Genomic DNA, 14,804 nt, shown 5'->3' on the forward strand with positions numbered 1-14,804 from the left:
TTTTCCATCATCAGTGAGGACTGCTGTGATTTATTGCAGAATAATCTATTGAAAATGGGTGGAAGAACTGTCAGGATGGGGAGAGGGGGTCACAGTGTCCTGGACAGGGACTGAAAACAAATGGGGCAGGAGATTTTAGTGCAGAGCTGGGACATTGGAACAGTACAGATGCAAGGAACAAGCCTTAGGTTCTGCAAAGCAAGCTGCTGGCTTCAGGTTGATTCCAGTAAAGCAAGTAAAATATTGCAGAGGAGCAGGCAAAACTGTCATGGAAAGGAAAGCATCACTGCTTGTTTGCCCTCCTCTCAGTGTGCTGCAAGGAGCATCAACAGCTAAGCTGCATCTCATGGGCTGGTCCTGCCTCTGAGGCATTGCCAGCATCCACAGGTCCATCTTCTCTCTTATTTTACAATAAATCACAGCAGCTCTTCCCCTGGAAACTCTCTGTTTGTTCTTGGATTTAGGGGCAGAGGCACGCTGGGGGCTGGCCAGGCTGAGGTTGAATGTGTTTGCACAGTGCCTCCCCTTGTGGGATTGAATCCCAGTCAGCCCAGTGATGGATGCACTGCTGAGCCAGTGTATCTCATAACCACAATCATTAACCAAGTTGTCGGAGGGTCAGGGGTTGCAGGGCCGAACACCATCCCTGCTGCAGCTTTTATAAGATTCCTTTGAGGCATTGTGTGTGAGCACAAGCCATGTGGGCAGGGAAAGCCACTGCCAAGCCCTGCCATGGTGGCTGAGCCACAGGGGGACATGGTGAGCAAGGGACAAGCTGTTTGCACAAAGATGGGGAGAAAATTGCAGGGCTTGGGTTGCTCAGGCACTGGGTCTGCCCTGTCTTCGGGAAGGAATGCAGGGTTTCCCCACACTCACATCTTTGTTTGCCTTTCCTTTCTGCAGAAGGAGGAAGGGCACTGTGGTTGAACTGGCTTCCACTCCTCTTCTTCACTGCCCTCCCCCTCCCCCTTCTCTGGAAAAGGTCATTCATGGGCCTCTCTCCTCGCTTCATCAGGGCCTCCCTGCAATTTCTTTCTCTCACACACATGCCCAGGATCTTTTCTGGAGAATTGCCCTCCATTGACTTACATCTGATGCACAAACACGTGCAGAGCCCAGGGAGGCAGTCACTTTCCCAGGCAGATGTCTCCAAGTGTTAAAAAAATAATCAGCTGCAAGCTGGGATGCTCCCATTCATCCTGGAGGGCAAACTGCAGCAGAAAGAAAGGGATGTGCCTGTCCCCTGGCTCTTTATGGAGGGTCTGTTTCTTAAGAGGCTATTGAACCAGATTCAATGCACCACTGAGGCATCTAAGAGGGGATTTAGGGACTTAAAATTTGCCTGTGGGAGCCAATACATACTTAGTGAACAAATGGCTGGGATCCTGAAAAGGTTATCAGGCTGACAAAAGTGGGGGAAGAAGAAATCAACTCACATTGGGGCAGAAAAGAGAGACTGAGAATAGGACAATATGGCAGCAGGATGCTCAGGTGGGAAAGAAAAAACCCTGTGATGAAATGCCTGAGCAGAGACATGTGCTGCCCAGCAGCTTTGGGAAATACACTGGAAAAAGTGTAGAGGGAAAATGTGTGATATTAAGTACATCCACTTCAGTAACTAAAAATACTTTTGCTCATTCTTCAGTGTCACAAGAAGACATTTTTGTCATAGCTTATTTAGACAGCTGCCTGCAAATAATCAGGTTGAGTCCTAATCTGTCAGTAACATAAAAAAAAAAAAAAGGAAAGGAAAGGAAAAGAAAATGCCATTCCTTAAATAAACTCAAACTTTCTGTGGGAACATGTAGCTTTCAACAAAAAGTGACTTCGCAGAGAGTTGCACTGGCATTTTCTTGCCAAGGTCAAGATATTATCTTGATTATCAAGAAGAGCCTTCTTTTTTTTTTTTTTTTTTGAAACAACTTTTCATTAATTTTTAATGCAGATTCTATTACAGACAGCAGTGTACTTCAGAAAACACTAAGCCTGGAATAAGGAGCATTGATTGTACTAATGGAAAATGTTCTTCTGACAACTGAAGTCCCACTTGTACCTTTCCAAGGAGATTTCAAACTTTCTTTTTAATTATGCTTTGGTTTGGAAACAATATTTCAAACTCAGATAGGTTTGAAAACCAAGTAAATTTGTATCCCTCTACATCATCAGCAAAGGAAATTCTCGTCCTGTGTAATGTCACTCACTTCTCCCATAGACCTGTGAAATGTGTCATCACCACCTCTGCTGCCAGGCAGAGGGACAAGGAGTGGCAGAGCTGGGAGAAGCCACTTATGGGCTGGGAGGAATGGGAAAGCCTGCAAGGAGAAAACAAGCACCACCCACCCCCTTCATGGACATTCCTAAACTGAAAAGCCACAGGTATCCAAACTGAGGACACAGGGCTGCAAATATATGCATCCACTTGACTTATCATCAATATGATTGCAGGGAGAACTCCTAGGGGAACATGTGTGAGAAAAGTAGAAGGCAGCAGGGCAGCAGTGTGCAGAGACCCTGTGTGCATCCCTTGGTTCCTTCTCTCCAAACTGTGCCCCAAACAGGCTCTTTGTGGTCTGGGCTCTGGCCCAGGAGGGCTCTGCTGCAGATCTGTGGCTGTATTAACCCTGCTGTTGGTGACCTCTGAGAGGAGACAACCTGGCTGCCATCCCTGGGGAGCTGCAGGCAGAAATGGAAAAGCAGAGGGTGGCTGGAGAGTGAGCCAGTGGATATCAATTTTCATAGCACAACACAATAGGGAGAAAAGAACTCCTGAAAAGCAGAATATTCAGAGGTGCTTTTCTTCAGCTGCTCCTGGAGTGGCTCCACTCCCAGAAATGTCAGACTGGCACTCACTGCAGGCTGATCAGCATAGTCACAAATTGGAAGGAAGGAGGGAGACTGCAGAGAGGATAGCAGCTGAAAGGCCAGTGCAGGCACACAGGGGAGATCTGATTAGAGAGGATCCAAATTCCTGGGCCATGGGACACTTGCCAGACAGGTTCTCTCATTTGCCCCTCCAAAATTTGAGGGCTTTCCATGAATACAGCATCTGCACACCACAATGTTTGTGGAAAGTGCTGCCCATGCCCAGGGCTGGCCCACACCAGCAGCACAGAGCTGGGGTGCTGGGCATGCTCTGAGGTGAAAGGCAGGCTGGCCATCCCTCCCCCACAGCTTTCCCACACCCAAACCCCAGCCCAGGCCTAGGGAGCAAGCCTGGGAATGTTTCTGTGTATGGGCAGACACCAAGCAGGTGCTCTCAGAAGTTCTCATTAACTCTCCATCAATAACTCAGCTTCTGGACAGAATGGGGAAGGAGGAGAAAGGAGCTGCACTAAAAGCTGGCCTTATGCAGTAAGTTTTTAACACACACTCCTCTCCTGTGCCTTTCTGTCCTGCACAGAGAGCCCCTTAGCCCTGACTCACCAGCTGGATGGTGTCCCAGTGCCACTGCAGATGTGTGGGCTCCAAACCCTCTGCACTTGACTCCCCATTTGGGAAACCACTCTGAGGTCACTTGGGAAACTTCACACTCAGAGGTTTCAAAACTGTGTCTGACTCAGAGGTGCAGGAGCTGCTGCCACGAGCTTGTGAGATGACTCCACACAACATCTCTGACATGAGAGCTGATTAATGCCACCCAGGCCATTGCTGAAGTGCTTGCTGAATCACCTCCATCCTTTACCCAAGAGAGGTATTTTTTTATTATTTATTACTCCTAAGGAAGACAATTTTGTCCTGTTTCTAAGCCATGGGCTGCTCTGTGGCATCCAAATAGATTTGCAGAAGGCTTCTTGGTCTCCTGTCCAGATTGGAAGCAACAAATATGAAATGTTTCTTCTTCTGAAGACAAAAGGAGTCACAGCAAGGTAAGTGTGAGTATTCCTGTGCAAAGACTTTATATTTCAAAGGAGGAATGATCTGACAACCCGACCGACCCCACACAATGCCCCCTTTCAGCAACACTATTTTGTGGATTGGTGGAAGAAATGTGAAATGTTCTTCACTGGAGTCAGCCAGCTGTGGGCAGAGGATTCTTAAATTGTCACCTGAGACCCAACACTGCACAGAGGGAAACAAAACACTTCCAACCAAGCCAATAATTCCCAGGAAGGAATTTGTTTGGTGAATGTGAGCAAGGTCTCTCAGAATTCCTTGGAGTTATTGACTATGGCCTTGGGTTTTTCTTGGCAAGTTGTGGGTGGAGAGCAATTTTTACCTTTTTGTTTGTTTGTTTGTTTGTTTATTGTCGGAATTTCAGGTGCATTCTGATGAGAAATGCAGTATGTGTCTTAAGTTTGAGCTGAATAAAACTTCACAAAGGACCTGCACTGACACAGGACTTTCTGTAGCAGGAAGGACAATTCAGTAAGATCAATAATTGTGTCCAGGGAATAGAAATAGGAGATGAACTGAGCTGCTAATTGTTCTGTCCTAGTAGATACCAGTAGCTGGCCAGGGAGCAAAGGGGGCTTTTGTCCCTGTCCCTGGTGCACGCCACCAGTGCTCCTGGCTCTTCTCTACCCCAGGCAAAGCCAAAGGCACAGTGAGGTGAGTGCAGCACTTGGGTTTTGCTTGGGGTGGAGGGGAGCTGGAAGGTGTCTGTCTGCCCACTCTGCACACCAAATTGAACACAGAATGAAGGCTGCATGAGGGGTTCCTTTTGGTGAGCTAAGAAGCACATGGAAAGGAGACCTCTTTCTCCAGTGAGCAGTGCTGGCTGTCAAGTCCTACATATTGAACTTTCTCACCCCAGTCTTCTCTCAGAGGTTTAGGCCCTAAAAGCAGTGCTATAACTGTGCACAAATAGTCAGATTCTAGATGGGGAGACATTGTTCCTCCAGCATTCATGTGCTGTTGGTGTTTTTATCCTTTTCCTTTTCAATGGCATTAGAAAAGCCCTTACACTAATGCTTAGAGCCTGCTCCACCTGCAGTGTTGAGTCAATACCTGTCCTTCCAGCATGGACTCAAAACACCACAGACTGCTCCCCACAGCACTGCACTGTCTTCAAACCTGTCCTGGCTGGTCAGGGATAACGTCTGAGATGCCAACACCCATATCCAGAGCAGTGCTGGGCCCTGAGTTGTTTCTCTGCCCTCATGTTGTATTTTCATCACATTTATCAAGTCATGCCATCTCCCAACAGCACAAGGGTATTTTGTCAGGCTCCACATAGATAAAAAAAACTATCTTTTCTTTCCATCTTTTGAAACCCGTTGTTTGTTCTTTATTCATTTCCTTTTGCTGATTTAATCTGCTGCAGAAATGAGCTGTTGCATGGTGTCTCCTCTGAGCTCCTGGAGGAACCCTGCTCTTGGGCACCATCCCACAGAAACCATCAGCTCCTTGTCCAGGGTGGCCACTGACCCTGGAGATGCTTGCCCAGCACCTGCTGCCCATAGGATCTCAGCCACAGGAGGGCCTTATCCCAAAGTTTGGTGACAGGTCTGAGGAAAGGATGAACCATCCTGAGTTTTGGAAATCATTTGTGGGAGACCAGGTTTCTGAGGCTGGTTGGCAGGGATATATGCTATCCATCATGGATGTGAGAGGCAGGGGAGAATGGCAGACCTTAGAGGCCCAGAGCCTCCTTAATTTTAGCAAAGAGGATTGAGAGACAGCCTGATACATATGCTTTGAAGAGGTGAATATATTCAGCTCTTCTGGGGTCTGCAACATTACCAAGGCAGAGAAGGAGAAGGATTTTTGAACCAGAAGGAAAGCACATGAGTGAACAATGATGATGACCAGTTTGTGGGACAAAGAGAAAGAGGTGCTCCATCTCCCACTGGTTTCAGAGCAACACGAGCTTCAGTGAAACAAGCTGCTGGGTTTGAGTGACTGAGCTCAGAGATCTGTGTAAATTCAGATTTAGCAATTCCTTCTGGCCATAAACACTACGACCCTGCTGGTTCTCACAGTTTACCAGTGGGAAAGGGCCGAATTTGGTAAACTCAGACATACATGTCACGTGCTATATTTATACAAAGCAGCGCAGCTCTCTCCTTGTAGGGGAGCAGCCCTGTCCCCATGTGGCAGCAGTCACTCATCAAAGGCCAGCAGCAAGTCTGGGATGGGGGGACAATCCCTGGGAGCGTGGCTGGAAGCTGTCCACAGCTGTCTGGTTGTAGTGGTGTGCTGGCATCCCAGCCTGGCCTCTCCGCTCCCAAGGAAGCTCAGAGGCAGAGAGGGAGGGTTTTGTGCTCTCAGAAAGGCACTTGCAAGAGGTCCAGTGTTGGCAGCATCCTGGAGCACCCAGCCAGGAGCCTAAGACAGAGGGCAGTGCTGTTTCTGAAGGCAGTAGATAAACAGCATTCACATGGCTGTGACCAGATCTGATGTTGCTCTGCTTCATGTCACATTGATATAAATGCAGTTCTTAGAAAACCCAGAGAGACCTAAGCTTTACCAGCCCACTGATCCCTGGAATAACAAAAAAATCCAAATGAGGTAAAACCCTGCAAGAAATATAAACTTTGTAACTCCCTAAACCCACTTTGATTCCAGACTGTTGCTCTTGCAAGACAGAAGAGAATTTCCAGGTTTTGTCTGGAATTCAGGTTCACCTCCTCTGCAGGAATGCCGGGCACCAGCCCTCTCTCTGTTCCCTGCAGGTAACACACATGTGCAGCCAGAAATGCTGCCAACTCACCTGACTTTCAGCACTATTTTTTTGTGAGACTCTTGGTATTAACCAGGCCCTCCTCTGAAAGGATCTTGAGTGTGGAGGGTAATGCAGAGCAGTGTGAAACCCATCGGGGAGAGTAACCAGAGCAGCAGCATCGCTATGGCCATGGAGATAAGGGGCAGCTCTCACACCACAGCTGATGAGTGACATGATTTCTAGCCCTTTCAATGCCTTCAAGTGTTTTACTCCTTGACTCAAACTAGAAGTACCACAACTTAAAAACAATGTCCCCTTGGAGGGGAAAAAAAAAAAAAAGAGAAAAAGTGGCAATTTTTCCTTCTATTTTTAAGTCTCACTTCACCACAATAGCTCCAATATTTCACTCCTGACTCAAAGGCAAAGTCCGAGGGAGCAGGATATGCTGTAGGGTATCTCTCTTGCCACACTATTCGTGTTATTTTCAAGTTCCTCTCTGCAGGGTTGATCTTGGCAGCAGATCACAGCGCCGGCGCAGCACAATGTAAACTGGAGCCATTGTTACTCCATCTCCCGCTCCTCATCGCTGCAACAACATTTCCCCACACGCCTCCCTGCAAATTGCTGCATGTCCCATCCTGCTTCCCACCCCCCTCCAAAGGCCATTAGGCTGCTGCAGTTCAGCTATTCATCCAGCCCCCTCAGAGGCACTGAAATGAAGTGGTTTTTCTTTGGGGCAGGGTTTTGTGAGCTGGTCTCAGTGACAGCAGTGAGTGGCTGTGCTGCTGGGCTGCCCAATGTTTCATGTCATGTGCACCAAGCAGGCAGAAGAGGGTGGTAGGGAAGAGGGCAGCTGTCAAAATGGCCTTAAATGGCTTCATTTTCTTCCATCACCTGCTGAAGGCACAGTTGTGGGTCTGGTACAGGGCTGAGAAGGTGACCCCTCTGCACGGGATCAGGCCTGTGGTGCTGTCTGAGGAGTGTACCAGGGCTTGGATCCATACAGCCAGCTGGCTTTGGCTGATGGAGCCAGAGCTGAGGGTGAGCTGCAATATCAACAGAGAGCTCAGAGCCTCAATCTTCATCACTGGGGACTGCTAAATGGCAGCTGTTTCCGGGACTTCTCCTTACAACTTTGAGGCCCTGGTATACATAAATATGATGTAAATACATGTGTGCATCTGTGCTCACTCTGCCAACAGCACAAAGGCAGAGGGCACTGCACAGAACCAGCACGATGCTGAACCTCAGCTGACCCACCTTGCTTCATGAGGGTGCTTGGTAGCCTGGCCCCAGCAGCTGCAGCAGGAGGAGGCTCCACCAGCAAACCCAGCCCCATCCCCAGAGAGCTCCTGACAGCCACACTCTGCCCAGGCTGGTGGGGATGGCACCCGAGATGGGCTGGGAGCAGCGATAAAAGTGACATCCATGGGAGTTCACCACCAGCTTCAGTGAAACAGGATCAAGCCTTCAGTCACTTGGCAACCTGCTTTATCAACCTGAACTTGTATCTCTCTCTGCTGCTGTTTTTCCAAGGGCTATTCATGGTTCAAAGCTGTAGACAATGCCTGTTCCTTTCTTCACTCACTGCCACCTAGTTATCTCTGGCAGAGTGTGACTATGGAGAGAAGCAATTTGAGAGAGGAAATACATTGGAGATGGAAATAGCATGGAAGATACAACAAGGACTTGACTTTCTTGTTTCTATCTTATTCAAGATTATGCTTCCTGACTGAATCCCTGAAGACATTCGAGTTGTTCTAAAAATTATGAAAGGAACAAAAGAAATTTTTTCATGCACATTGCAGAGAATCCAGAATGATTCTGCTGATTTCCAAAGCGTAGAAGCTGGGGAAATTGGGAGTTGGCCCTTGGCTGAAGCATGAAATATAGGGAAGGCCCAGGGGCCTGGAAGAAACAAATGTGTGTCCCAATCAGATACATACATGGGAACATTTTTTCAGCATCCCAGTCCATAGCCCTTTGGAAAATCCATCTTGGTCTCTGCAAACATTCCATTCAATGAAAATTCAGTAGGTGGACAAAAAGTTATAGAAAGGGATAATTCTACAAATAATTCCATGACAGGACAGGGTTTTGTGGAAAGAGATGACTGATGGAACCCAAAGCCACAGGTTTCAAACCTTGGGTATGCTCCTGTTCCTTGGAAGCCTGCTGGATCAGCTCATCTGCACAGTGAGGAAGTTTGTCTTCTCATCCTGGGCTTACCCTGAGTTTCCTAACTTTCCACCAGAATTTGGCTCAGGAGCTCTCACACGTTTCATTCATCTAAAGGTGCAGTTAAACAAGTGCACACACCCAATACAATTTTTATAGCAAGGGTTTTGCAATCTGGACAAAAATTTCCTTGAAAGATTAAAGTTGTCATCCCATGGATGAATCTGATCTGATTGATTTGATATTCTGAAAAAAGGTATACATAGACATCAGTTATATGATAAGTTTGCAGTGAATTAACAAAATTAATGAAAAATGAACAAAATAAAAAAATTACAGGAAAATTTTAAAAACAATAACTTTGAGGAAAAAAAATAAAATAATATTTTTCCCTGCTTAGCTGACCTGCAGAAATTAAGGCTAAAAGGTCACATACACCCCAGTGGGATGGTGCAGTGGCTCTGATTGGAGCAGTTCCCTGAGGATGGAGGGTGCTCATGGAAGCATCCCATGGGCAGAGCTCCTGCCCTGCCCCATCTCCTGGGACACTTGCACTGGCCAGGACACTGGGGTACAAAGTGGCACCAGGACATGAGCTTATCCCCTCCATACCACTGGGGCTGTGTGTTGGAAAGCCTCCCTGAGAGTAGCTCTGAAGAGATCCAGAGCTGCCAAAATGCCCAAACTGAGACTTTCTGTCTATTTTAATCTAATCCAGCATGATTGCAAAGCTTTTTCCTGCCTGATCCCAAATGGATTTTCAGGCAGAGAAATTTATGAGAAGTAAACAGCTAGAGTTAAATAAACACTTGCAGGCCTCTGGCTATCCTGGCAGGGGACTAAAAAAAAAAAAAAAAAAACAACCAAAAAAAAAAAAACCTGACAGCAAATATTAGCAACAGTTTTTTAACAGGTGGAGGAATTATCGTATGTATCTAGGAAAGAAAACAAAACAGGCACTCCTAAATCACCAGTGCTGATTTAAACATGAGCTTTTAAATATAGTGTGTGAGCAGCAAATGAGTTCTAATTGAGGAGAGCTTGTAAACAAACAACAGCTTTCATCTGCAGCGTCACATGCAGGCCCTGTGCTGGGGCTGGACCGTGCTGCCACAGCCCAGGCCTGGCAGTGGAGAGGGGAATGAGCTCTGATCTCCTTAAGGAATGCCAAGGCATCCTGGAGCAATGAGGAACAACAAACCTGGGCTCACACTGCTCAAGGCCTGGATGGGCAAAAGGAGCAGTGCCAGCTCAGTGAACCCGGCGTGCACCAGGATCCTGGCACTGCTCCTCATCCAGCTGCTACAGGGACCCAGAACAACATCTGGGACCAGTCAGCCTGCCGTGAGGGTCACTTTTTAAAGCCACCTTTGAGACACCTCATTTTTCTTGCAATAAGGGAAAGCCCCTTTCCAGCAGCTGTGTGGGCATCTGATCTGTGCCACAGTCACTCATCATCTCCTGCTCTGCTCCAAGGTCTATCCAGCACCATGAAGAGTCTGAGGAGCAATCTGGGATCTGGACAAAGGAGGGGACGTGGCTGGGAGCAAGCCTTTGAGAGGCAGCTGGGGCTGTGGACAGAAAGGAAAGGTCTGCTGCAGCAAAGCATGCACAGTTAATGCTCAGCCTGTGATGCAAGAGTGGGGGAGATGCAGCACGTCAGGAAACATCCACATAGTGCAGATACAATCAGGCTGAAAACACACAGAGCATGCCAAGGAAGTAACCTTGAATGTCTGCTGGTATTTTTTCTCTGGAAAGCAACAACAGGATATTACAAAGGGACAGAAGCATGGACATGGTTGCCAGTTCTTACCAAGATACATAAATTACCTGCCCTGGAAATGAGCATGAAGGGGAAAAGTGTTTATGCCCAGTCCCAGACCAGGGCTCCTTAAAAGGCCACTTGTAGCAGTGTCCCACTGAGCTGTCACAGCCAGCTGGAGGTTTTGACAGCAGAGTGGTCACACTCAGCATTAGAGCTCAGCCTTTCCACTGAGTGTGCAGGGAACAGGCCTTGGAAAGTGCTCCCACTGCAAGAGGGATGTCCTGCACCAGACACACTGTGTGTGCCAGGCATCTGCTGCTGGGAAGAAGCAGTTAGCCTATATTCAGATTTTATTTCTGTAAGTTTTAATCTCTCTCTGCTCTGAAAAACGATTAATTGCGCAGACGAGCTGAACCAGAAACTGGCAAATCAAAGCCACCCTTGTTTTGAAAACACATTGCCCACAAACCCCAGATTAGCACCGTGCCCCACAGCAGGAGAAACACAAACCCCAGCAGAATATAGCACCCGCAGCACCAACCTTTAGTACCCAAATTTAGGCATGCAGAGGGAGCAGCTGAACCCCGAGCCTCGCTGGGACCCATATAGACCACCAGAGTCCATGGGAGCAGCAGGTGCTTGGGAACACTGCGAATCAAAGCACTCCTTTGGGGCACTAAATATAGAGCAAAATTCAAACAGCCAGGCTGGAAAATGTCTGCCATGTGCTCCCTGCACTGCCCTGTGCTGGGGGTCCCACACACCCAGGCTGCTCCTCAGATGCCCCTAGAAGGTGCTGGCTCTCTGCTCCCACCACCCCTGCCCACTAACAGGCTTTTATCCAGGGTGACACGGTGCGAAGAGGCTTCTCCTCCTCACTTTTTCAGAGGATATTGCTGCACTTGAGATAACCTCACTGCTTTATCTGCACTGAAAGCCATGTCAGCAGACTGTCAGAACCTCCCTGGGGACCTGCCCTGTCCTGGGGCCCTGGGGCCGTGCATGAGGGATGTCTCTGTGCCAGCATGCCAGGGAGCCTCACCAGGCTGAGGGTGGCATCCAGGCACATCCCAGTGGGCCAGGGAGCCCAGGCAGCACCCTTGCACTTCCCAGTGTGTGTCTTGAGAGAGCAGAGCTCTTCACTGTTGATTTTTTCTCTTCTTTCTTTTTTTGGCTATAATTTAATTAAAAAAAAAGGAAAGAGAAATGGAGAGGAGAGCTTGCACATCCACACTCACCTGTTAACTTGCCCAAGTGTTCAACTCCAGCAGTTTTACCTCCCATTGAGAAGCTGCTGTACTCACCACTTCTGTTTTCTTTTGGGAGGTGGGGATGAGAAAATGCAGCAGCCATTGAGCCTGCAGTGCCCTGTGGAGGGACAGCCCTGCCTGGGGAGTTTCTGCCCCACAGAAGGCAGAGCAGGTCAGGGACATCAGCTCAGCCAGAAAAAGGGCTGTTGGCACATTCCCTGCCCAGGCTGACTGTGGGTTCAGCACTGAGCAGCCCTTTCTCCCAGCCCTTTGCACCTCCTTGTAAGAAACACAGGGAGGATCTTGGAGTGGAGCCCAGTGATGCAGACAGACATCAGTGAGGGGACCACCAAAGAGGGAAGCACTCAGAGAAGCCACATGGCAAAAGGGGAAGCAGATACAAACTGTCCCATAATTTCTAACCCACGGAGAGGTCAGGCCGTGGGCCCACAGCTAAAAAAGGTACAAAAGAGGGATAATCCCCTTCTTCCCAACAGCTATCATACACTATTTTGAAATGATGCTACACCTACATGTTTATTTGAAAAGAGATACACAAAACTAATTTTCAGCTGCTTTTTGCAGCACTTGCAGGTATCAGAACCTAGAAAAGCCCTGCCAAAGGATTTCTCCTGCTCCTAAACAATGAGCTGTCTGAAGCAGTTGTCACACATGGGTAAGCTTTTCACAAGAGGCTGCCCAGTGATGAACCAGAGCTGATAGATAATGGTGGGGAGAAGCCTCCTGGGCTGCTCTCCTCACAGCTTGAGCAGCCACAGGTCTACCCAGGGCTGGGCACAGGGCAGTGGCCACCAGCCACCCACCCCTTCCTCCTTCTCCCTGCTGCCTCTCCAGCAGCAAACCACACGTGGTGGTGGTGCAGTATGAATGTGGCCCTTTCAACCTCACCTTGAAGGGTGCAGGGCTGGGGGTTCACCACTTTGGGGACAGGCAGTGCCAGCTGTGACTTGTGGCACAGCTCCTCAGCAGCAGAGCAATTGAAGAGGGATGAACCAGTGCAATGTGGTACCTATGTAACCCTCACCTCTAGATCTTAGTGATGTAGCATTCCCCAAAACACAGCCTTCTTCCACACTCACTGATGCCCACATCCTTTTCAGCTTCCTGGCTGCTGGGAAGGCTGCAGGGCTTGTTCCTGTACTGCCTGGTGTGCACAAATCCTTGCCATTGGCATATCCACCCACTCCAGCCCTGCCCCAAATAAACAGGATCACAATTCCCAGGCCCACTGTGGACCCCCACACCCCAGTGCTGCTCCTTGCAGACAGACATGGTAGAGTGAGCTTCTGGAGGGATCCCAGCACTCAGAACAGTGGGATTCAGACAGCTTTGCTCTAACAAGAACCAGGAGCATGCAGAGCCAAGGCATGAGACAAGCACCTCTTCTTCATCATCAGTCTTGAAGCCGACATGGGTCAAAAAGAAAACTGTGCACCAGACATGGTCAAGAAAGGATCTGAGCTGAGTATAAAACAGTGCTGGCCTTTGTGGGGTGCCCACACATCAGATACTGGTCATTTTGGTCAACGTGACTCCAAAGGGACAGAGAATAATTTGGAAGGGCACAGAGGTCATATAGGAAAACCAGCTGGAGACCTGGGACAGGCCTGCAAGTGGAAAGAGAACTGACTGTGAGTTTGAACTCCAAAACTTAGGGAGAAAGTGGTGTCTGCACTGTAAACCCCAAATGTTGTGGAGCTGGAGAGGGAACAACTGCTTGTTGTTTTCACATCACCTTATTGAGGAGCAGGTTCACAACAAAGAGAATGAAGTGCTTTTCCACCCAATTCATGGTGCAGTTGTGGAACTCATTGGCACACAATAAAAAAGCATAAAAAGCACGATATGATGCTACAGAGAAGAGATGCTGACTGAAAGAGCTGGATGGGTGTGAGAAGGGCTCATGCTGCAATTTGCTGCTGCCTTGCACTTTCTGTAAGCATCTTCCACGGGCCACTGCAGGACAGAGGATGCTACAGTAGATGGACCTTTGATCTGCACCAGTACAGCTGTTGGCTGAGCACCTTCCACCCACAGGTGGGGTTTCACTAATGAGCAGGTGGGGTTATGCCCAGAGCTATGCCTGCAGGCAGATGGCCAAGCCTTCAAAGGGCCTTCTGTAGGCCGCTGCCACAGCACTTTCCAAACCTGCTCCACTGCTCCCTGCCCAGCCTCCTTTCGCAGCCTATCAGCACGGCACATCTGCCACAGGGAGAAGTCCCCTCCAACCCAAGCCTCCTTCAGATGGGTGGGAGAAAAGATAGGATAGCAGCTGAGAGACTCACAGGTTAACAAGTCTCTCCCTACCAAACAGGGCTGAAGGAGTTGCATTTGGCTGGCTGGCTGGTTCTTCTTTTTGCCAGAATATGTGAAAGCCTCTACTGGGAACCCAAAGGTCAGAAAGCATCATGCCTTTCTAATCATGGACTTGTATCCTTACAGAATGTCACATTTACACCTCAAAAGTGATCCTTCTGCCTTATCCACCACTGGAAGCCAAGAAATCTTAGTTTGACTTCAGCAAAGCACATTTATTCCTTGTGTCTCAGTGGTTATAAAGAGTAATATGGATGGAGTACATTAATATGAGCAAAAACAGGACATCTCCTCAATATTGCATAACTTCTCCATGGTTTTTCCCCATCTAGAAAAAAACTGGAGCAGCTTTGTAGCCAGGGAAAAAAAATAAATAGAGCTTTTCTTCTGAGCTTCTAAAGACTAGCTCATTGGTCCCTCAAGGTAGTTGATTTATGTACTCCTTTCATAAAGACAGTGCAAAGTATCCTTTGAGAAGGATTTCTACAAAATCATTCTGGATGTCTGCAGAAAACCCCAGGTTATTAGCTTTGAAGCAGGACAGGTGGGTCTCTGTTCAGCTCATTTGTAATGTACACTGCCCTGTACATTGTCTGTTTCTTCTTGCTCTAGAAATAGTAAATACAATATAAAAAGGAGATTTGTATAAACCATCCAGATTTCCTAG

The sequence above is a fragment of the Molothrus ater genome, chromosome 6 (genome assembly GCF_012460135.2).
Source record: "Molothrus ater isolate BHLD 08-10-18 breed brown headed cowbird chromosome 6, BPBGC_Mater_1.1, whole genome shotgun sequence".
Lineage (NCBI taxonomy): Eukaryota > Metazoa > Chordata > Aves > Passeriformes > Icteridae > Molothrus > Molothrus ater.